This window comes from Ambystoma mexicanum, chromosome 6p (genome assembly GCF_040938575.1).
Source record: "Ambystoma mexicanum isolate Mex_15411 chromosome 6p, UKY_AmexF1_1, whole genome shotgun sequence".
Classification (NCBI taxonomy): domain Eukaryota; kingdom Metazoa; phylum Chordata; class Amphibia; order Caudata; family Ambystomatidae; genus Ambystoma; species Ambystoma mexicanum.
In genome coordinates, this window is record NC_090935.1 from 114,346,338 (window position 1) to 114,363,378 (window position 17,041).

General features: G+C 42.5%; 1 protein-coding gene across 1 annotated transcript in view; it reads right to left on the reverse strand.

The window, feature by feature from the left end:
* Positions 1-17,041, reverse strand: part of LOC138511262 (aldo-keto reductase family 1 member A1-A-like) — a 253,297-nt gene that overhangs the window by 34,339 nt on the left and 201,917 nt on the right. The window lies entirely within an intron of this gene.

A 17,041-nucleotide genomic window follows, 5' to 3' on the forward strand; every position in this document is an offset into this window, starting at 1 on the left:
TGTTGTTTTTTGGGCATCTGCATACCTGATGCAGCCCATACCATGAGGTGCGGCTTTGCCAGATTATGCACCTACCTGTTTTGTCTCTGTATATCTATATACCTGATTTAGACCCCCGTACCATGAGGCACAGTTTTGGGAGATTATGCACCTACCTGATTTGTCTCTGTATATCTGTATTCCTGATATAGCCCCCTGTACCATGAGGTGCAGCTTTGCCAGATTACGCACTTATGATTTGTCTCTGTATATCTATATATCTGATGTAGCCCCCTGTATCATGAGGTGCAGCTTTGCCAGATTAGGCACCTACCTGTTTTGTCTCTTTATATCTATATGCCCGATGTAACCCCCATACCACGAGGCGCGGCTTTGTCACATTATTCACCTACCTGATTTGTCTCACCTACCTGACTGTCTCTGTATATCTGTATACCTGATGTAGCTCCCGTACCATGAGGCCTGGCTCTGCCAGATTATGCTTTTCACTAACTACCTGTATGCTGTAACCCGTATGCGTGGTATTGCACTTTGAAGAAGGCCACTTGGTATTTACTGTAACTAGTGCCCTGATGACTGAGGGCTTGGCACACTGCTATAAATGCTCAAAATAAATAAATAAATAAAATAAAATATCTCTTTGCTCCTCTTTCTCAGCCCAGTACCATAGGCATTATGGATCTTTAAGTCCATAGTGGTTTTAGGTTTTGCATGGTTATTTCGTTTTGATTGATTTGGGAACTAAAGTTTGTCAAAGCTAGGAAATGCTATGTGAATGATATGTGCTTTGACATTGGGATTACGACTTCTACCTAAGACAAAATCATGATAATTAAAGGATGTCACATCTTACTCTGGAATTCACAAGGTACAAAATGTAATCTGTTTAGGTGACCCTACATAGAATGTTCCTTGCAGTGTCTCATGGGCGGGACTTGTGAGGTGACAGCATGCCATTAGATATTTGGAAATTATAGGATTCTCATCCTCATCAGGAAAAGAATACCACATCTCTCCCAAGGGAGCCACCACTTCCTCATGATGGCATCTCCTCCCATGTGATTCTCCCTCCTAATACACCCTCAGGGTCAGGATCAGGTAGCGGTTGCCTTCCCCTGGCCACATGGGAGGAGACATTATCCTGGGGATAAGTGCTGACTGAGGATTCGTCACATAAGGTACTCCCGATAATTGTATATGGCTTGGAGATTTTCGCCAGTAATTGGCAAGTGCTTCATCGAAGTTTCCTTGGTGAAAAAAAAGGCAGGTCTTCCAATGTCATTGTCTTTTGTTTTGATTGGACATAAACTTGGAATTTAATCATGGAAATTGTATGTTAGCTTGATGAAACTGAAATATTTAGGAAAGTGTTACAGCCCAAAACTTTTTCATTATGCATTCACTTAAATGTAGCTTTGACTCTAAATCAAATTATTCTGCTAAATGGATTTTCCACAGAGTGTGAGAAATTATTAACAGAACTTAGATTGGATACAAAATCCTTATTGGTAAATCCTGATAACATCAAAATGAAAATGAATGACTGGAGCGTGGACCAAGGTTTATTATGTAAATATAAATGGTATAACGAGTATTGTAAATTACACAGGCATTATGACTTATTGCTGAAATACTTGGTCAAATTTCCAGATCCTTTATTTTTGAAAATATATATGAGGTTGCATTTCAATATTGTCGGTAGCCTTCAGAGATGGGGTCCTATTAGGAGAATCCCTTTTGAAAAAAGGCATTGTGGTCTCTGTTTAAGGATTGAATGTTTGGAATCATTGAAGCATTTATTGATCTCTTCGTCTACTTGCAACCTACGACTTTTATTTTTAATACATTTGTGAATTAAAGTATTCAATTGGAAAGAGACATATTTTGGTCAAGATTGATGAATGGAACCTTCATTGATAATTGCTTTAATTCATTGTTTAATTGAACTCCATGTGATTCTGAAAAAATCGGTCTACAAGACTTACTTATTATATAGGTATCACCCAAATAGTTTGTTTCCAATTGACTGGATGGTAAATCTGGCTGAATTTGGGCAGTACCATTTAATTGTTTGGAACAAACAATTTGGGTAATCACTACCAAACATGGGGATCAGAGGTTTCAGGGGTGACCCCGCTCCCCATGTTTGGTATTGATGGCCTTTGGGGGTAGCGGGGTGTCCCCTGATTCTGGAGGTTTGGAGGCGTGGGACGAAAACCCCCCCAAAAAAAGCAGATCCTGAGGCATCGGATCCAACCCGTGTAGGAGGGACTGATCTGATGCTGCAGGGTTAGAATCTGAGTGGACGGTGAAAAGGTAGGTAGAGGATGGGTGGGAGGGCATATGGGGGTGTGAAAGGGTGGTTGCCAGGAAGCCAGGCCAGGAGGGGCTGTCTGTTAACACCAGGGGTCATGGCAGTAAAAGACTAAAAGGATGAAGGTTAGGGGCTGGTTACTGTGCAAGTGGTGCACAGGTGACACATCCAGTAGGAAAAGATACTTCAGGAGAATGTCCTTTTGTCTAAGGTGCCTGTCTTTTCTGTTGTTGTTGCCAGGGAACAGATGATCATGAGGACGAGATCCGTTATAAGTGGGCCTATTGAGAGCAAAGTTGCCGTGAAGAAGATTCCCCTAAAAGAGTTAAAAGTTACATGTTGGATACATTCTTGTTGCTACAGTTCCTGCAGTTGAAAAATGCTTGCTTTGAATCCATTCGTGGGCGAGGAGGTGAGAGGAGCGGAGCCAAAACAAGGCCCCTTTACATTAATGCAGCTGAGGCCGTCGTGACTGAAGAGATTCATAGCACCCTGACAGCTGAAAGCAAAGTATCTCCGTAAGTGTCCTTGTGGTGGGAGTGACCGCAAGTGTTTTAACAAATCCCATTGTGCTGTGCGTTTGAAGACTGAGTTGGGCCGAGCAGCCGGAGCGGTGCTAAATGATGGGGGCGTGACTGTTCCCCGAACAGCTGTCTCGGAGAGCACCGCAGCATTCGCTTTCCAAGAGGACATCTATTGGTGAACGTTGGACATGCAACACTTCTGAAAAGACATCTGCCAGTGAGGCTAGGAGTTACAGCAAGTCTAAAACTAATGTTATTGTCTTCAAGAGGTACAAACGAGTATCTGAAACAGTGCAGCACACAAACAAGGTTATGTACAAATTGCATCAGCATTAGTCTGCTTCGAACGGTGAATCTAAGGTGAAGTTCACAAGCAGACACTCCTGCAAGTAAAGAAACTATGAAAGAAAGTTAAAAGCAGAGAATAACAAGGCAGAATCCTGTGTGCCACACACCAGAATGAAAAAAAAAAACTTTGAGTGATAAAAAATTTCTATGAACTAAGGGATCATTTTGAAAGGCCTACCAGAACCACGGTCAATTCGGCTGCAAACAATTGTGACACGGCCAAACCGTATACATCCATTATGTAATCTCTAATTGTGGTGTATTTGAAATTTTAAATGTTATAATGTACAACATGAATTTTATGAAGGGTTATGATGATTATCTTTGGATGAATTCATGTATGTGTTTTAAGAGTGGAGTTTTATGTCACTCTTAATTAATGCCACAGCTAAGAGTAATGCACTCTTGTACATTTCTGCAAATAATAACAGTAACAATGAAAGGAACGAGCTGTTCCTAGATTGGGAAACATCAGTGAAGTACCATTTAGAAAACATAGAGCTTAATATGCCTGATGAAAGCTCTTTTCCTTTATTTTCAAAAACACTGAACAAGACAACCCTGATATGGGACAGAGCTCGTAATTTTTATAGTTTATCCCTAAAGAAAAGGTTTGATGAATACAGTAAACAAGTCTTCCAACCATGGAAACCAAAATCCTACCTTACTAAAATCTGTAGACAAGAGGTGAATTGTTTTATTAGCTACATGCGTCTAAATATTCTCCCCACACTAGATAATATAGGGGCATGATATAAAATAAACAAACAGGAGCGACTATTACACCTTTGTGGGCGGACGAATAAGACTAGTAGACACACCCTCACTAAGTGTGATACACTACTCGAAAAATATAAGGTTGGTCATGGAAGATTTGTTCATACAGATAGAGGCCGCGAATGAGATCACTTTTGGAGTGCTCTACCAGGAGGGCAATCGCTAGTTATTACTACGGCAGCTTTTCATGTATGGAAGGGAATAACAAAATTACTTGAAAATTCTAATATTAATTGGGTAAAGGCATTCTCTTTATTAAGCACATTTAGTTATTAATGGGTTAGTATGATATAGCAGGAGAAATAATGGTATCTGTATTAATTGAATAACTGTAAAGTGACATGTAATAAGGATCTTTGATTTTAAAGGTAGATTTTCGTTTTCTTAGATATTAAGTGTATTAAATGTATGAAATGTTAATGATGAATTTTAGGTATTTAAATTGGAATCTTTTTTAATGTTAAATTGGAATCTTTTTTAATGTTATAGATCAGAAGGTTTAATGTGTTTTTCCTGTACCCAAAATGCACTTTAAATAAAAACATACAATGAAAAAAGTACGTATTTTAGTGTGCATAACTTGTGATGAAATGTAATATTTTTGGACAGTAGATGTCATTTATTAGGCACTTTTCTTTTGTTGTTTTTTACATGTGAAATGGCGTTAAAGTTTTAATAAACTATACAACACACATACACACACAAAACACATTTACAGATGGCAGAAGCATTGACCCAAAGGGTGTCAGAACAATAGTACAAAGATTAGAAAAAGCAGTAAAACAGTTTGAGGGTGTACAAAATTAGGATTTATAGCAGGGACAAAACAAACAAACAAAATGTATATAAGAAAACACGTGACTTACAAAAGTAACATTAACATAAGGAGGCAAGTGCTATAAACTAAAGAGGAGTACTAGTTGAATATACAAAATTATGTTATGAAGCATCACTGGAGGCAGTGGTGGGGTCAGATAGCGAGGATGGGGAAGAGTGCAAGGGCAGGTCCGTTGTTAGAAAGTAAGTGATGTGTAAGCCGATTAAACGGCAAAAAAGTAGGTAAAACACATTTTTGATATCTGGGTTCGGTCTGCGGACTCGCTTCCTTATTCGGGCCGCAGACACCCTCCAGGACCAATCGGGGCCTGGCGTGATGTCCGCAGACATTGGACACGCCCGCTGATTGGATGGTGAAAAACGTGATCTGCGTCAGATATTTTCAAACGGTCACCATGTTGGATCTGTGAACTGGCGCTGTTGTTTGCGGGCAACGCTGTAAAAAAATATTAAAAAACACAACATTGCACTTGTCAAACTAATGAAATAATTTCTGGGAAGGTGAGGGGTGATGAGAATGGGATGGGTTATGGCCATAAGAAGCCAAAAAAGGATGGGTTTCCATCTTCAAAGTTCGCAAACAGTTCGGGATAGCCCTGTAATGTTCGCAAACATCTCAGTTGTTCGGGGATATCCATACATATTTTTGTATTACAGGGTTGTGAAAAGCAGTTTTGGGATGGCTTATAACTTTGACGCCACTGAATGAAACGCAATGATACTCTGTGATATCATTCTAGATCTGACCCTGAATGGTTCTACAATGTTTGGTGCTGTTTCGTCAAGAGGGAACAAAATTAGAAGGGGGGGCCCAAATTATATGAAAGGCTTATAAATGTGGTGTTGTTTCACGATTCTGCACAAAGACCCAGATTTGAATGTTTTTGCAATGTTTGGTGGGATTTTGTGAATAGGGGACAAAATTAGAGGGGGGCTTGAACATTTCTAGATGGCTTATAACTTTGTTGACGTTTGACGAATGTGTACAAAATATTTTAGAAAGATTATAGACACAACCTTACATTTTTGTGCCGAGTCTGAATGGATTTTGTGAAGTGGGAGCTAAGTTATATGACTATTTTATATACATAAATGTTGACACTTTAAAAAAAATGAAACATGGAAGGATGTGCAGCAAAGTCGTGCAAGGAGCATTGGCAAGGACCTGAAAGCATAGTTTTGCAAATGTTGAAAAGTGTCTTAATGTAGGTACAAAAAATAGTGATATATGTTTGGTGACTGAGGTATAGAATGTGGCCATGGGCAGTGGCCAGATTGCACGAGTCATAGACTGTGGCCTGACAATCTGGATACTGGCCATGACCACGAGGGACTATCAATGGAGTTAAAGTGGGCATGACCACCAGGGAATGGCTATGTGATAACGTTTTTCAAAATCAGGATAGGTTTGAATGGGACATTTATTTTTGCCTGTGGCTGGCTACAGCTGAAAGTGGCACAGGATTGCATCAACAGATCGTTGTGATTACTGCTGCATACACTCCGAGACAATGCTAATCAGCAGATAATTACTGAGGACGCCGAACCAGCTGCCCATGTGGTCGCCAGGTCACCCCTTGAAAACATTAACCACCTTTATTTGCAACCATACGGGGAAAGATATTGGGATTGCATGCTGGACTCATTTCCATAACCTCTGAGCAATGACTGCCCGCAATCCACATGCAGTGAGAAAGACCCAAGAGAGTGGAAAAACCTGTCAGCTGACTTCTAATAATAAGTACAGCACCAACAATGGTTTTCAAGATGGCTTTATTACGACAATAGTTATTTATTGAATAACCCAGCACTAAATTGGACAGGGCTCACTATCCTATTCTAAACCTAACACTTGAAGAAGGAAGGGCACGTACACAAAAGAACACCATCACTAGCAGCAGGGTAATCCATTTAAAGTACTAGATGAAGCTCAGTGGCTTATCCATCCTACCGCCCTGCAATTACTTGATAATCGGGTACTCTGATTTGATTATTCGGGCATGCAGCATGGCCGAAGCCATAGGTTTGAATGGGAAAACATATTTTGCTTGCGGCTACAGCCTGAAGTGCTGTACTGAATTGCAACAAACCTGCGCAAGCAGCATCAGTAAGGATTTGAAAGCATGCTTTTGCAAATCTGTTTTTTTGTTTTATTTTTCAAAAGTGTCAAATGTAAGCACATAAAATAGTGATATAAGTTTGGTGCATGGCCAATGGGCCTAGCCCTTTGCAAGGACAAATGCCTACTCTGCTTTACTTATTGGGGCATGTGGCATGGCTGAAGCTCTAGGTTTAAATGGGAAAAACATATTGGCTTGCGGCTTCTGTCTGGAATGCTGGATGGGATTACAGCAAACCTGTGCAAGGAGCATTAGCAAGGACCTGAAAGGATGCTTTTGCAAATCTGTCCTGTGTTTTCCTTTTTTGAAAGTGTCGAAACATAAGTACAAAAAATAGTGATATAACTTTTCTGCTGTGGGCAGTGGGCCTGGCCCTCGACAAGGACAAATGTATACTCTGATTTGCTTATTGGGACATGCGGCATGGTCAAACCCCATGCCCATGGATTGTGGAGGCTGACTATGCAAGCCATGAGCACTGTCCATTGTTACATTATGACGGTATAGTGGACACTGAACTAGGATGATAGGTAGGTGCAGTGGATAACCGGGGTGGTTTGGTGGGGCTGGGGTCATGGTTGAGCCTCATTCCCTAGGAAATAGAACAATGACTTGCATTCCCAGCATGTGTTGCTGATAATGATAAACATAAGTATGCGTTGCAAAAAATAAGTTTGTTAAAGGAGGTTTATAGTTGTATAATATATGTTAAAAGAGGAATTATTAATAACATATATAGTGATGTAACATTATGAAACATTTTCACTTATCAAAATGTATTCAATTGACAGAAAAAACTTTGTTAAAGGTACATTACGGCTCAGATGTACCCCACCCGCGGGACTCCTGTGCTCTAGCAGTTAGCTAGTGGCCTCCTATTTTTTCATCCCTTGGCACTTTTCTCCTGGGCTCTCCTGAACACTTGTTCATCCGTACTGCCCATTTTATTTATGCACTTCTCTCAGTGCACAATGCATATGTGCATTTATAGGAGAACTATATATCATTTTTTGGTATAAGTATGGGAAATGCAGATGCAAAAGATTTGTAGAACATTGTTAAGTGGCAGTTGGTGGGTGGAAGGTTAATATGTTGATAAGTAGTGTTTTTTTAAGTGATTGTGGATATACGTGGGAATTGTTTAAAGCATGCAATGAGGGAGTGTTGCAAACATAACAATAACAGGGGCAGGAGGGCTGTTTTCTGTGATGGTGTGCATGTACAATCTGGGGTTTTCTAACAAGGCATGGGCTAGACAGGAGAATGCCGAGACTGTGGCTGGTCATAAAGGGCAATGGATTATGGTGTTTATTGTATACCAGAGAGAAGAATTTCAGACAGAAAATAGTTTGTGATTTTTTATTTTTCTCTAGTATACAATTGTCCATTATTTCCATTGGCATCGTAGAAAATGCTAATTGATACGTTGGACAATCTTATTGCTTATTGAATCTAAATACTTTACTGAAAAATGCAAAGTAGATGGAGTCTATAAGCTTATTTTTTTACTTCTATTTTTTTACTGTGAAAGGAGGTTCCTAAAACATTTCAGGATAGAGCAGAAAGTTAGGTGGGGAGGGAAATGAGGGAAGGGGCACCAACCACAAATATGGAGGGGCAGGTGGACAGGGGAAGATGTTGCACGTGTGTTAAATCTAAGGTAAAGGGCTGTGTTTTTCATGCCCTTGATTACAGCTTCAAACGCTTCTTAACTGCTCCCTCCCTGCAATGTGGTGTGTTGCAGTATATACAGAGGACTGTTGTCTTCGAATGATATGGATCAGCAGCCTCTTTTATTACTTGCAAGGTAGCTGGTGGGATTTTGTGTCCGATAGAAGTAGGCTGTGTGGTTACAGTAGTGGTTGAGGAAGATGAGGTAGAGGAAGACGGCTTACTAATTCCTAAGAAAGGAACAGCCTTTCTGAGAGCATTGTGGTGGTTGGATTTGGTGTGGCAGCACATGGAGGGGTCTCTTAGGAGTACTGAACAGGTAGTCGGCGACTGAGCACTCAGTGCATTTCACTTTGGTAGCTTTAGCCTTTGGTACATTTCCAACAGTGGCAAAGAACCGCCAGACCCATGATTCTCTCTGGGTGCTAGAGGTAAGTACCTCCTCTACCTCATTTCCTGTTTCTCTTCATTGTCTTTTGAACTATTGTGCTTCTTTTTCGCTGCGTATGTCCTTCAGCTGCTGGTGGTGGAGGCTCTTGGGGCGCAGGGATGGCAAAAGCTGATGCCATTTTTAATATACATAGCGGTGTTGCTAATATTCTTCCAGGTATGTGCTGTGTGCTAGATTGTTGATGGATAATGAGTAAGAATAGGTGTAGGAGCTGTGCAAGGGTACATTTTGAGCTTCAAAGTTCCTAGGTGAGCTGGCAAATGCAGTTACAAACTGTTTGAGAAGCAGTGAACCATTCGGGAAGTGTGGATGCGTTCGCAAACGCGTGATCATGCCGCGTGCACGGTCACGTGACAGTGTCCGGAAAGGTCAGCGGTGATGTCAGATATTCGCAAACATCAGCAAACACCAAAACAGTGGAAAAAGTTGCAAAAAGTGTATAGAAGTGTTAAAAATTATGCTAGAAGGTGGAGAATGGGAGAGTTTGTTATATGGTGGAAATATTTTGTACATAAATACAATACACCTTCAAATAACAAAACTCACCCAGAACCCCCCACTATCCATATAATATCCGTGGACAGTAAGAGATGACCATGTTTTCGGCTGCACCGGCACACCACTTTTTCACCTAAGAAAACAGCTCTATATCATCTTTATTTCACTCCCCTTACCTTTCCATGCCCTCTTTGAGCCATCAAATAACCCCAAATGTGTTTTCCAAATTATTTGTTTTTAGCGCTGTCCGCAGACTACCGCAGTGTCCATGGACTAGGCGGCACCCGCACCCACTTGTTTCACCTAGAAAAACAGCTCCATATCATCTTTAGTCTACCCCACCCCCTCTTTTGACCACCAAATAACCTCAAATGTGTTTTCTAGATGTTTTTCCCACCGCACTATCCGATCCAACATGGCGACCGTTATGAAAAATGTGACACACTGCATGCTTTTCACCATCCAATCAGTGGGCGCTAGACCGTGATTGGTCCAGAGGGATGTTCGCAGACCAAATAGGGAAGTAAGTCTGCAGACCAGACCCACATATCACACATTTCTTTGGACCTACTTTTTGGACGTTTTTTCAAAAAACGACTGAACAGATTTACACCAAATATACAAAAGCACGCTTTCGGGATCAAGCCGCCGATCCTGACGCAAATTTGTGAAAATCCATCCAGTGATTTGACTGTACATGTGAACAAAGTTTTTTCCATTGCGTCTCTGAGGATTTCCATACATTTTGGGACCCCCCTATAATTTTGCCCCCACCCTTTTGATGAAACTGCACCAAACATTGCAGAATTGTTCCAAGGGGGCCATATAATTTTCCTGCAAAGTTTGGTGAGGATTCATCCAAGCAGGGCAAATTTATAAGCCACTCAAAAAGTGTTATTTCTATGAGTTGAGCAACTTAACCCTAACTACAAGCTTACAAGGTCCTGTAATAGTGTTCCATGATTATCTTCATCATTGGAAAACCATGCAAAATCCACATTTCATACTTGATATAATGGGGTTTGTCACAGCATCCAATTTTAAGTTATTCTTTTCTCAAAATATCAAAATGTATCTATATTTCAGTTGTGTGCAGCATGGCCAAAAACATATGAACACTTACACATCCACAACTACGCCACTGTATCACCATCAAATGGATTTATTCAGATGTGCCATTGTAACATATAGGGACAGAAAATGCGCAAACACACACATGTGCAACCATTAACAGCATTTCTTCACTCATGCTGCCATATACGGGTAATGAAACAAAAAGATAGGTACAGAAGTAAAAAACACACGCCAAGGACAACGCACAGGAAAATCCGTATAGGAAGAGACATCAGAAGAAGTAAACAATTTTGATATGGGCATTGCAGCCGTAAACAAACCTATTCATGAATTCATAATTTCTCACTCTTGCTAGCTATCATTCTCTCATCTCCTGCTCATCTATCACTCTCTATCTCACTCAAGCACTTTTTCACTGACACACTTGCTTTCTATCCTCTCATTCTCACTTTTCTTCAATCTCACTCTTTCACACTCATTCCTTCTCATTCTCTCTCCCTGTCTCATTTTCTTTCTCTCTCGATCTCACTCTCTCACCCTATTACTCTATTTCACTCTAACTCCCACTCACTCTCTCGCACTCCCTCTGAATCTCTCACACCCGCTCTCATTGGGTCTCATTCTGAGTTTGGGGGTAACCACGCCGCTATTTGCAGCATGGCTGCCTCCAAACTTGTTCCGATTCCGCCCTGGTGAATGGAGCAATTACCGGTCCATTCCAAGGTTGGCAGGACCGGTAATTCTCCATTCACCAGGGCCCTTCCCCATTCCCATTTGAGCCCCCATAGGGCTCAATGGGAATGGGGAAGGCGCTAATAACGGTACCGTAAATTACGATACCGTTATTAGCTCTAAAGTCCCTTTGCGGGTCCTGTCCTTAACGCCTGCAGGTGTCGTTACCGGTGACAGTTAACCCTTACTGCCCTACTTGTAATGAGGCCCATTGTCTCTGACTCGCTCACTTTAAAACATATATATATTATAGGCGTGCAAAATACAACTAGAAACAGAACCCAACAGAAAATTTCATTTAAGTAGAAAGCCATGAAAAATCAAACAGAAATGTCCAGGCAGCCAACAAAACAGCAATAAAAAAATAATTTGTTGAAAAAATATTTTGGTGAGTTTTAATGTTTTTTATAATGTTATCAACTTTAATTTCCAGAAATAGTGTATGTGGACTTTTCGTATGGATCTTAAAGCGGGGCTTACATTCGTAGACTTTTGAGCTTATTTTACAAAACAACGTAAATTGCCCAGAGCAGACTGCTTGGATTTTCTCATACATGCAAACAGGCACTGCCGGGGCAATTATCGTCATTTGCACTGCAGAGTGCAAAAGAGAGGATTTAAAGGTTGTTGGAACTGCCTTTTGTAAGGGAGGCATGGTATCACAAGCAGCCGCTGACACAAGAGCTGAATGTTTCAAAACCATTATTGATGTTTTAAAAGGGGTTGGAAAACTCCCACCTTGCCCTATAACTAAGATTGGGGTATTCTCGACCATCAAACAAAACGAAAATACAGCCCTAGTAAGACTTTAGTCAAAATAAAATGGCCTACACTAATAAACTTGCCTGCCCTCTTTCCAATAGAATAAATGTGTAAAAGGAATGTGTATTGGAAATAGAGAAATCAGCGTTCAAAAGAAATGTCAGTTCGTTTCCTTCTGGTTACCACAATTCAGCACAGGTTTCCCTCCGCCGGGCTAAAACATTTCAATCACAATTTGTGGGGGTTCCCTTCCCCAAGCTTCAATCGCACCTTCATAGGGTTCCCTCCATTGGGCTCAAGCCTCCTTTCACTTTCCTTCTGCTGTCAAAGACTTTCGAAACTGCAAGGCTTTTGCTCTTACCTCGGCATGACCACTTCAACCTTCTTTCCCCGTCACTTTTTCTCTCCTACACCAAGGCCTCTTGGTAAATGTAGTTTTGAACACAGTACTTATTTCAAAGTTCAAAGATCTCTCTTGCATCCAGGTTTTCCTCTGCTGGGATCAAACCTAAGAACAGTTCAAACCTTGCATCTCAGTCTGCTTTTCTTTGCACTGCTTCTACGTAATAGTGATTTCACAGAGACTTTTGATTGGGCAATCTTCTTTCAGCATACCACTCTGTTACTTTGTATCTTTAATTTACAGTTCTTTTACTTTCATTGCTTTCATCAATTTACCGGCTGTGTTCATTAATTTTCGTCTCTCGCGGCTTTAATCCTGAAGTCAAGGCTTATACCACAACTGCTGCTGCATCTCCCCAACTCTGCCTTTCACCTGAGAGGATGGCTGGTATCCTTGAGACACAAAAGAGATTTGTTTCATCTCTCTACCTGGGCTTCCTTGTACAACCTTCAAGGCTCTCTCGCCGGGGTGTCCAAGGTTTCTCTGTACCTCGGTTCTGTTCCTCGGCCTGTCTCTCTACACCTGGTTAACCTTCGCCCTGGAAGAACTGCTCCTTCTCGTGCATCGCCTTGCTCAGAGTTTAACCACAAGAAAATGTCTCTGTACTTCAAGTCCCATAATGCAATGTTCTTATATTGCTTCCACTTCGCCACCTCCCCTAAACGGCATTCGGCGTTTTTTGAGAGCTGCAAGAGTTTAAGGAGATGATTGTTTAGGTCAGGGTCTTGCCACCTGCCCCTCAAAGACTTGGGCTTTCCAGTTTCAAGACTAGCTACCCCTGGTTTGGCCCCCTGGAGTCAGAGCTCCCTCGCCATACTGCAGCCTCCCATGTACTCACACGCCCAGTAATTTGGCAGTCCTCCTTACTCCAGGTCTTCCAGGGACTTTCCAGTTCAGGATTCTTCCTCTTGGCCTCTGGGCTTCCTCCAGAATCCCCAGATCGCTTCCTGTGTGCCCGTTTGTTTATTTATTTATGTCATTTATATAACACCCAAACCGTGGGGCATCACAATGTTGTTACACATACAGCAACAGGTTACACGTAAGCATTAGGTTGTAAAAGACGTCATTGATATTTATTGAATAATCAGATTTTGGCACGTTTTTTAAATACATTGTATTGTTGTTCTTTTCTGATGTCCATCGGCAGGGTGTTCCAGAGGATGGGTGCAGTAACCACAAAGCTACAACCTACTGCCTTTTTGCTCCTGAAGCGGAGTTGACCAAAGAGATACTGGCATTGCATTGGATCAGAGGGCTCTACCTAGTGGTTTCAGGATGAGCGTGTGGTTGAGGGAGGTGAACACTACTTTGTAGCTGCTTTTGTGTGCCAGGGATAGAGTTTTGAACTCGATGCATGCTTTTATTGGGAACCAGTGTACCTCCCGTCTGATGCCGGAGATATGGTCTGAATGCTTAAGCCCAAGTGCCACTACCAGTGATCTGTTCTGCAACAGCTGCAGTTTAGCTAAGTTGGTAGCAGAGGTACTCATGAGGAGCACATCACAATAGTCCAGTTTTGAGAGGATTCGCGCACATGCAAGTGTGAGGCAGTTGGGAGGAGTCAAGAATTGTCTGCTCAGAGAGATGAGCTGTGAAGTGTAGGCCATGGCTTAGGACAGGGCATTTATGTGTTTAGTCATGGTTAGTTCTGCCTCCAAGTGCACAATGAGGGATTTGACGTGTTTCCGAACAGGGATAGTGGTACCATCTATACAGAAGGACGGGTCAAGTTTTTTTTAGATGAAATGGAAAGCTGTATAGTACTTTAGACGGACTTGATTGTGTCTGTGTCCTGGGAGAAGTTACCTGTGATAGGAATGAGTATTTGGGTGTCATCTGCAAAGTTGGTGTAGATGACACCCAAGGAGTCCAGTAGGTCGAAAAGGGGTTTGGTGTAAGTATTGTAGAGTGTGGGTGATACACAAGATCCCTGTGGTACCCATAGGGGTGCTAGGATAGGGTCAGCGGCGACTTCACCCAATTAAGGAGTTTATCCAAACGGTGGCCTCTGGTAAGAAATGTAAGTGCTGGCTGAGATGCTGGCATAGTGTGCCATGGTCGACTAGGTCGAAGGCGGCAGATAAATCTAGTAGTAGGAGTATGCCCAAGTGTCATGAGTCCCTTATGAGATCCATTTGGTTTTTGATATCCAGTAATGCTGTTTCAGTGCTGTGATTTGGCCGGATGCCCAATTGCCTTGTTCCAAGCAAGTGGTTTAGTTCTAGCAAATGCTGAACTTGTATGTAGGACATGCGGTCTAGTATCTTGAGGAAAAAAGGGACTGTGGTGATTGGTCTGCAGTTGGTTGGGATAGAGGGGTCCAGGGCGGGTTGTTTAAGTAATGAGGTGATTCAGACAGATTTGATATTAGTAGGGACTTCATTGATAAGGAAGGATGCATTGATAAAGTTTGTAATTATGTGAACAAGGAAGCCAAGTTGGTGTTAGAGTATGAGGTCATGGATGTCTATGGCATAGCCTCCGACGGACCTGCATCAGGGCACCTTTGAGGCTGTTGGGCTGTTCAGGCTGTGATTGATTAGGCGGCGGTTGAAGTTCTACGATTGGCGGTGTGTATGATGTTATGAGGGGGAGGGAAGTGGGCAGTGTCTGCCGAGCACCGGTGTTCGCTTTTTGAGGTGGACGTGTGGTCGGCAGGCTGTTCTAGTTCTATGTCTCAAAAGCCGAGAGTCACCCGAGCAGGGTTGAGTTTCACCTAGGTAAGTGGGCTGGCTGTATAATTGTTGTGCTGTTCTGGTTCTGAGTCTCTCAAGTCGGTGAACATCAACACAAGGTTTGGATTCTCTTGGTTTTTTGGGAGGATAGGGTGCTGTGAGTGACTAGTTGAAGGGGGCAGGAATGGCGTAGGACAAGGAAGGCACAGGGGTAGTGTGGCACACAAGCAGGTCAGTATGTGGCTGTCGTAATTAGAGGTAGAGGAATTGTTGGTGGGCGTGGCTGTAACCAGAATAGAGATCTGCACCTTAGCCCCCAGGGCATAGGGAAGGTGTGTGCAGTCATCTCTGCTAACACTTGTGGGTGTAGGGTTGGCAAGGGGGCACGTGCTAGGAGTGGCGATCAGGGTAGCTGTGCGTTGGGGAACTAGATTTTTGGTGGTATTCTGTTTAGGGGTAGAGCATGTGGGCAGGCTATTATGGAGATAGTCTCCTTGTTGGTAGGGTGAGAGACGGACCAAATGTCAGTAGAGCAGCCGAGTGGTCTAAACATGCCATTAGGCTTTTGTTTGATAGAGCAACAACATTTGTATCATGCCAACAATTTACCAAAGCAGCATCTAAAGCATCTTGGCATGCTGATAAATACTTTTTAGTATCAGTGCTTTCAGGTGTGACCACAAAAGATGTACTTGAGACCGGATACAAGCATTTTAAGGTGTCATTTAGGCAAACGGGCAAGCATTAAGAGGAAGCAGCATCAGTGTAATTTAGGCATGCAGGCAAGTGGTTATTCACATTACACAATTGATGAGCTGCGAAGTCGGGAAAGCAGTAATCAGTGGGATTATGATTAGAGGTTCGGCCCTGGGAGGGACGTTTGATTATGGTAACCCTTGACTCATTTGGGCATGCCGGCGACAGCATTGGACTATGGGGTGATGACAAACGTTTGTATGCAGCATTGTGCGAGCTGGTTTGCTGGTATACAGGCACAAAGTTAGTAACGGCATGTGGGTGATATGCTGGCTTTCATGGCTTTGTTAATGGAGATGTCCGGTAGGTCTTGATTTCCTGGTATGGTAGTAGGTGGGGGGGCGAAGCGTCATGGGCACTAGTATGGCAGAAAGGGGTTTAGCTGTCTCATCCGTGGGGTGCACTGTTGGTGCATTACGCTGCATATACGGCCATGGTGATGACTGCAAGGTAGCGTCAATGGGCAATGGTTTCATGGCTGGTGCTTGAAGAGAATGCCGTTTACGTATAGCAGAAGGTAGGTGCTCCATTGTGTGCTTGACCTTTTATAATGGGTGGTAGAATTAACTGGACTCAGATATGAGTGGTTGTCCAGCCCTGCCTGACCTGGTTAATGGGACAAGATGGAGACCACCCTAAGGACTACATGGTATATTGGTTCCTATGGGTAATCTTCATAGCTCCAGTTTACCTCTTCTTTGTCCCAGTGCTTCTGGGGAAAAACAGTGGGGAGGAATTATGGGAGTTGTAATGTTTTCGAGTGGTGGTAGGAAAATTATAAAAATGCTGTTAGGAGAAGGGTAACACATTTGGTGCTGTAAACCATGGGATGATGTATGGTTCTCCTTTTCCTGGTTCTCCTACGCCTCCCTTTTGTGTTGGTACCTGTTGGAATTGTGGTGAGGGCAATGGTATAGGATTCAAAATGGTGTTTGGTAGAAGAAGGAATATTGGGTAGCGAGTTGTTAAGCAAAGGGGGACACCATGCCTCACCTTAAGACGACTCGTCCCTCTCCGATCCACTCCCTGGGTCCAGACGCAACAGCAATAACCCCTCCCTAGCCACTCCTGAAGAGGATACCAAGGGGGTAAATGG